This window comes from Genypterus blacodes, unplaced genomic scaffold (assembly GCF_046128005.1).
Source record: "Genypterus blacodes isolate CSIRO-AG114 ecotype Tasmania unplaced genomic scaffold, CSIRO-AGI_Gbla_v1 ptg000104l_1, whole genome shotgun sequence".
Taxonomy (NCBI): domain Eukaryota; kingdom Metazoa; phylum Chordata; class Actinopteri; order Ophidiiformes; family Ophidiidae; genus Genypterus; species Genypterus blacodes.
In genome coordinates, this window is record NW_027466908.1 from 1,518,724 (window position 1) to 1,525,000 (window position 6,277).

A 6,277-nucleotide genomic window follows, 5' to 3' on the forward strand; every position below is an offset into this window, starting at 1 on the left:
TCTGGGCCCCGTGGTCTGGGCCCAACACATGAGCCTAATGGACCCTGTGTGTGTGTGTGTGTGTGTGTGTGTGTGTGTGTGTGTGTGTGTTTGTGTGTGTGTGTGTGTGTGTGTGTGTGTGTGTGTGTGTGTGTGTGTGTGTGTGTGTGTGTGTGTGTGTGTGTGTGTGTGTGTGTGTGTGTGTGTGTGTGTGTGTGTGGTTTTGGGACAGAAAACAGATGAAATTAATTGAGAGCTTTTTGCATTCACGAGAAAGGACCTCAGGAAGTGAGTGTGTGTTTGTGTGTATCAGAGCATTAGGTGTGTGTGGATATGTTTGAGTGTGGCTGCGTGTTGGGGAAGCCACTTTTGAAACGGCGACCACGTGATTTAAAGAGGTTAAACTGTGGCTCCTCAATAAAGCAGTTAGCTGAGTGTTTTCATTGAAGCTACTTCAAAACCCAAACAGAAAAATGTGGAAAACATGGAAAAGAGTCTTTGTGCCGTTTTCAATATCGAAGGAAAAACAGTGTCGCGTTGTGATGAAAGTTTGTACAGGCTACGTTTCCCACAAGGCTCAGCGAGGTGCCCCCGGGAGGAGTGATGCATGCTGGGATGTGTTCAGAGGAGTAGCTGGTGTAAGTTTGTAGCTTAGTAGCTTCAGTACAGATCCTCAACACTGCGTCTGTAGCTTTGTCTATCTGGGAACGGGATATGGAATGTTGTGCGACCCTCATCCGCCCCCCACATGTTTGTGCATCATCCTGTGTGTGTGTGTGTGTGTGTGTCTGTTTGTGTAAGTGTGTGTGTAATCTGTGTGTATTTGACTGTTTTTGTCAGCTGCCCAGTGTTTCCTGGGTCAAAGGTCAGGCAGCTCATATGGAACAGCATCAGGTAGAGTCTGAGTAAACACGGCCAAAATGAAAGTGGTACCTTCACAACGAGTCTCCTACTGTGTGTGTGTGTGTGTGTGTGTTTGTGTGTGTGTGTGTGTCCGCAGATCTGCCAGTGAGGCCCAGCAGGTGCTGACAGAACCCTCTTCATAGCTCCACCCCCTTTCCAACCTAATTTGTGTGTGTGAATGTGTGTGTGTGTGTGTGAATGTGTGTGTGTGTGCCCGGGGCCCGATCTGCTCGGTGTGGGTCTGATGTTGAGGTGATTGACAGCTGAGCAGTCAGAGGGGTGATTGAGAGCAGTTGTGGGAAGAGAGGGACCTTACAGCCTCACAGCTTTGAGCCCTGAGGGGGATTTCTACAGTGTGTGTGTGCGTGTGTTTGTGTGTGTGTGTGTGTGTGAGGGAGAGAGAGAAATAATACACACACGAGAAAGTATATAAATGAGTACGTATATGGAGAGCAAAGCCATAAAACAACAAAAGCCAGAAAAGCTTGTAGCATTCAGCCTGCAGCCCAGTTAACCCTTCACTCTCTGACACTGAGTGGACCCTGCATGATCCTGTTACACCGAGCACACACACACACACACACACACACACACACACACACACACACACACACACACACACACACACACACACACACAATTCTTTTTTTTGCATTCAATGTTTTTCTTTTTAAAGTTCCATTTAGTTGTTTGAAGCATCCTTGCCAGCTTTTCCTCCACACTGTGACGCCATCACGCCTTCATAACTCACTCTGTGTTTACTGACAAGGACCACAGATACAAAGCCGCTGCTTAACTCCATCTCCGACGCTTTTCTAACAACATGTTGAACCGTTTGATCTGATCTGATCCAGATTACCGTCGTGCAAATCACAACAGACTCAGTTGTGGCTCCTGCTGTTGTTGTCGTGTATTCAGAGTTGATCCAAAAGTCACAGACAAGACAAAAATGCTTCGATGGTAATTAATTTACTGCTTACAAAGGGCTCTTTTGTCCATCCACCTCCGCTCTGATGGGTGGGAAACCTTAGGGAGCGCAGAGGTTTATGGGAAATGGCTCATACTCGGGGAGTGATGTCATGCGGAGGAGACGGACCAAGCTTTCCTCGCTGATACGGAGGAGGGAGCGCCAAAATTAGCAGCAGGGCAGGAGACGCTTTGATTAAGGCAAATGACGTCTTAAGGCCCTTCGTCTTAAGGCCCTTCGTCTTAAGGCCCTTCTTGTACTCTGTGGGTTCCCAACAGCTGAAAGAAGGAATCACCGTCAGTCAGATACATACTGCAGAAGAAGAGAACCATTCTGAGGCGTTCTCATGGTTCCCCGGGCTCGGCGGTGTATAAGTTTGATGTTGTGAGTGAGAATTTGGCCAGCGGAGTTCATCGCACTACGACTACTAGAGCAGAAACACCGCCAAACGTATTTAGTTCACATGTTGCAGACGGGCAGAGTGGAGGAGCCCTAAAGTCGGTGCAGGTAATTGTGTAAAATATCCTCTTCTGCTACATTCCTGAAGCATTTATGTGTGTGAAACAGAAAGCAGCATTTTCTCTGGCAGCAGAGTGCCGAGCGGGGGCCATATGGGTTTAGATGCGTCTTTAAATGGCAGAGGTGTAAATCTAGCGCCCGTGTGCCTGCCGGAGGGGACGTCCGCTCCTCGCCGGGCCCGCAGACCTGCTCGCAGATCAATAAAGTTAATTCAAAACATTCTCACTCTGCCATCTGAAATCAAGCATTTAATGAGTTGCTGTTCCTGTAAAAAGTGGAAAAGGCCCCTTCAGATTTATTAGAATGAGAGAGAGTAGAATTCCAGAAAGGAGGAGGAGGAGGGAGGCAGGAGGAGGAAGAGGAGGAGGAGGAGGAGGAGGAGGAGGGAGAACTTCTTGGTTTCTGTTTGGATTCATTTCAGGACAAATATCTCCAGCGCCACAGACGGCATCTGTGTCACACACACAAATAAACAGAGAAAACACTTTCTTCATCCACTTTTTACGAGCGAGCCGACTTGAAAGGAGGCAGTCGTGACACTTTGTACGGCGGTGAAACGTCTCCAGACTACAGAAGTGACGTCAAGTATTAAAATTTCAACTTTGCTTTGATGGATCATTTTGCAAACCACCACCGGGCTTTTTTTGACAAACGCAGTTAAAATGCTGAGGACATGAAGGAATTAGTTTAAGTTTTTCCCTCCCAATGAACTTCTTTCAGTATCTGCTGAGCTGCGAGGGTCCACGAGGGTCCACCAGGGTCCACATGGGTCCACGAAGGTCCACGAGGGTCCACATGGGTCCACGAGGGTCCCAGGGGTCCACGAGGGTCCACAAGGGTCCTGCTGCTTAGGTCAGATGTCTGAGCACAGCAGGAAAGGGATGAAAATCAGTGCAGGCGGAAGTAAAGGGGGGAAAAAGGCGCTGAGGTCGGCTGTTTCCACTCTCGGCTGCTCTCCGGCTTTTTCCCCCTATTTGGTCCCGCAGTCCAATCAGGTGCAGATGAATGAGTGAAGGAGATTAGATGTTAGCTTGTGAGCGACGGTTGCATTGACCGTTTTATAAAAATGCCCGTTACTATGGCGATGATGCCTCTGAGCTCTCCACTCCGCTGACCTTCTCCGCTCGGCTCGTGAGCCTGGTTTGGTTTTACTCCACCGCTCTAAAAGTGTAATTCAATTTTCCATATGGGGGCCGATCCTGGACCCTGGATCCTGGATCCTGGATCCTCAGGGATGGGTGGCAACTCCAGTTAGCCATCAAATAAACAATCAGCTCCGGCTTCCCATGGCCCTGGAGCACATCCACCCGACACACACCAAAACGTAAACACAAGCGAGTACGCAGCCAGCAGATGACAGCGGTTCCTGTTCCACTTTTTTTTCCCATTTTGAAGGACAAATTGGGCATTGAAGCATGTATGTAAACAATGTCAGATTATGTGAGTCTAACTGTAAAACTGTCGGTGTGAGAGTCCATGCCTGAAACATGTTGCAGCCGCAGCCTTTTGACCTCCTGAGTCTGACTTTGCCCCCGGGTTTCCCCCCCTAAACTCCTCTCCCATCTGTTCCCGGGACACGGCCCATAAACAAACCTCATCGCGTTCGGCCCCCACACTCCTCTGACCACCTGAAACTCACGCTCACGATGATTGGTTTATGCTGATGGAGTGCATATGAAGTGTGCCGTTTACCCTCCGCTTCCCCGCCATGGCGCGCTCTCCGCTGCCGGCACGCCGTCCCTTTGGGAGGCCGCACGGGAAGAGGAAGGAAGACGGATGAAATTGTCCTTTTTACAGCGATGTCTTACTTTTTGGGGGTTTACGTTACCGCGTTTCTAAAGCAAATCCCTCCAGCAGCTGCCGGATAGTTGAGTTTCACAAGATTTGTTTCTGCTTTATGGCGGCCGCAAAAGAAAATCCTACACGTTAACAAGCACGCATGGAAAGAATTAGCGTGTTGACTCGGGGAGGCCCAGGTGCCGGCGGTCCCATCAGGTGCGACATTCCCGGGGGGGCGGGGGTTAATCTGTTCATCTACGGACGCGCGGAGTGACAGGCGCTGACAGGCGATGTCGCAGATGATCACACACACGCTGGATCACCGTGGCGGGCGAGATGTAGTTAGTTTGTTTTGAAGAGCTCAGAAGCCAAACGTGTGTGAGGTGCTAGCATGTTAGCGCCGGTCAAAGGCTGATTGTGACTGTGTGTGTGAGTGCGTGTGAGCCTGTGTGTGTTTTTGCAGTGTAATGCAGGTTTAGTTTGATAAGCGGCTGCTGGATGTGCCGCTCGGGTTCTGTATATTTTGGGTAAACACGCTGGAATGAAGTCCAGGTTTCCTCTCGCCGTCTCACTTTCATCCACTGTGTGTCTCTGAGATGATCTACATGAGGGAAACAAGGATGCTGCAGGAGTTTAAAGGTCAAATGCAAGAACTTCTCAGGGCCCGAGAGAGGGACGAGAGAGGAATGAGAGAGGAACAAGAGAGGAACCAGAGAGGAACGGGTGTCACTTTATGACGGGGTAGAAGAAATCTAGTAACAGTTTAGGTCTCATTAACCTTTAACAAACGATGGAAACACTGGCACTGCGTTCATTTCCTCCTCTTCCTCGGGATGAAGAAGAGGCCCGTCTTAAGGCCGTGTGCTCATGTGGACACTGTGGCGTTGGTCCAGTATGGAGGACATATGGAGCCGGGGGATGTAATGTAGTCACAACAGAGAGTTGAGAGCCAAAGGAAGAGGGGGTCTCAGTTCTTCCCAAACAGGATGGAGAGGACCAGACCACACACACACACACACACACACACACACACACACACACACACACACACACACACACACACACACAGACACACAGACACACAGACGCAAGTACACGCACACACACGCACACGCACATAAGATCAGAAGATACTGTACATTGATCTACATATAAGAATCCTTTCATCATCATTTGCCCTACTCTCACACACACACACATATACACACACACATGCATGCACGCACACACTCATATTCCTCTCTGTACAAAGCCTCTCTGTTTTTAGCACTTATCTTTTTACTCCTCCTCCTCTTCCTCCCAGTACTTTCTCCTCCTCTTCAGTAGGAAGCAGATAAAGATAGTCTCTCTCTCTCTCTCTCTCTCTCTCTCTCTCTCTCTCTCTCTCTCTCTCTCTCTCTCTCACACACACACACACACACACACACACACACACACACACACACACACACACACACACACACACACACACACACACACACACAGTCCAGGTGTCTTTTTCATTCATTAGCATAATGAAACCACAGTCACGTCAAACACAACAGCTCAGCTCTGTGATGTATGATTCTTGGTTATCTTGGCGCAGCTCGGACTCTTGCCATTGTGTGTGTGTTGGTGTGTGTGTGTGTGTGTGTGTGTGTGTGTGTGTGTGTGTGTGTGTGTGTGTGTGTGTGTGTGTGTGTCGGGCACATGTACATGTGCGCCTGCTGTTTATCCAGGTGTTTGGCCGGTGGCAGTGTGTGTGTGTGTGTGCATCAGCTGGAGACCGGAGAGAGACGAGGTACCATCCTTCATCGCAATGCGCCCGGTGTGTGTGTGTGTGTGTGAGAGAGGAAGCCGGAGAGAGAGAGAGCGAACGTTAGATAAAGAGAGTGTGTAGGCCGAGGAAGTGAGGGCGGCATCTCTCAGACACACAGGGACGCTTTGATATATTATATGGAGAAGCAGAGGGGGACAGGACCCAGACCCAGCAGTGTGTGTGCGTGTGTGTGTTTCTGTGGTGCAAGTGTGTAAACACCCTCCTCTTCCCCACCGAGCTGTCCAGCTTAGGTGCTGTGCCAGGAGGCGCCCTCACACCCTCACGGCCATGCTGAGCGGCAGGAAGCCCTCTGATCTCTCTCTCTGTGTGTG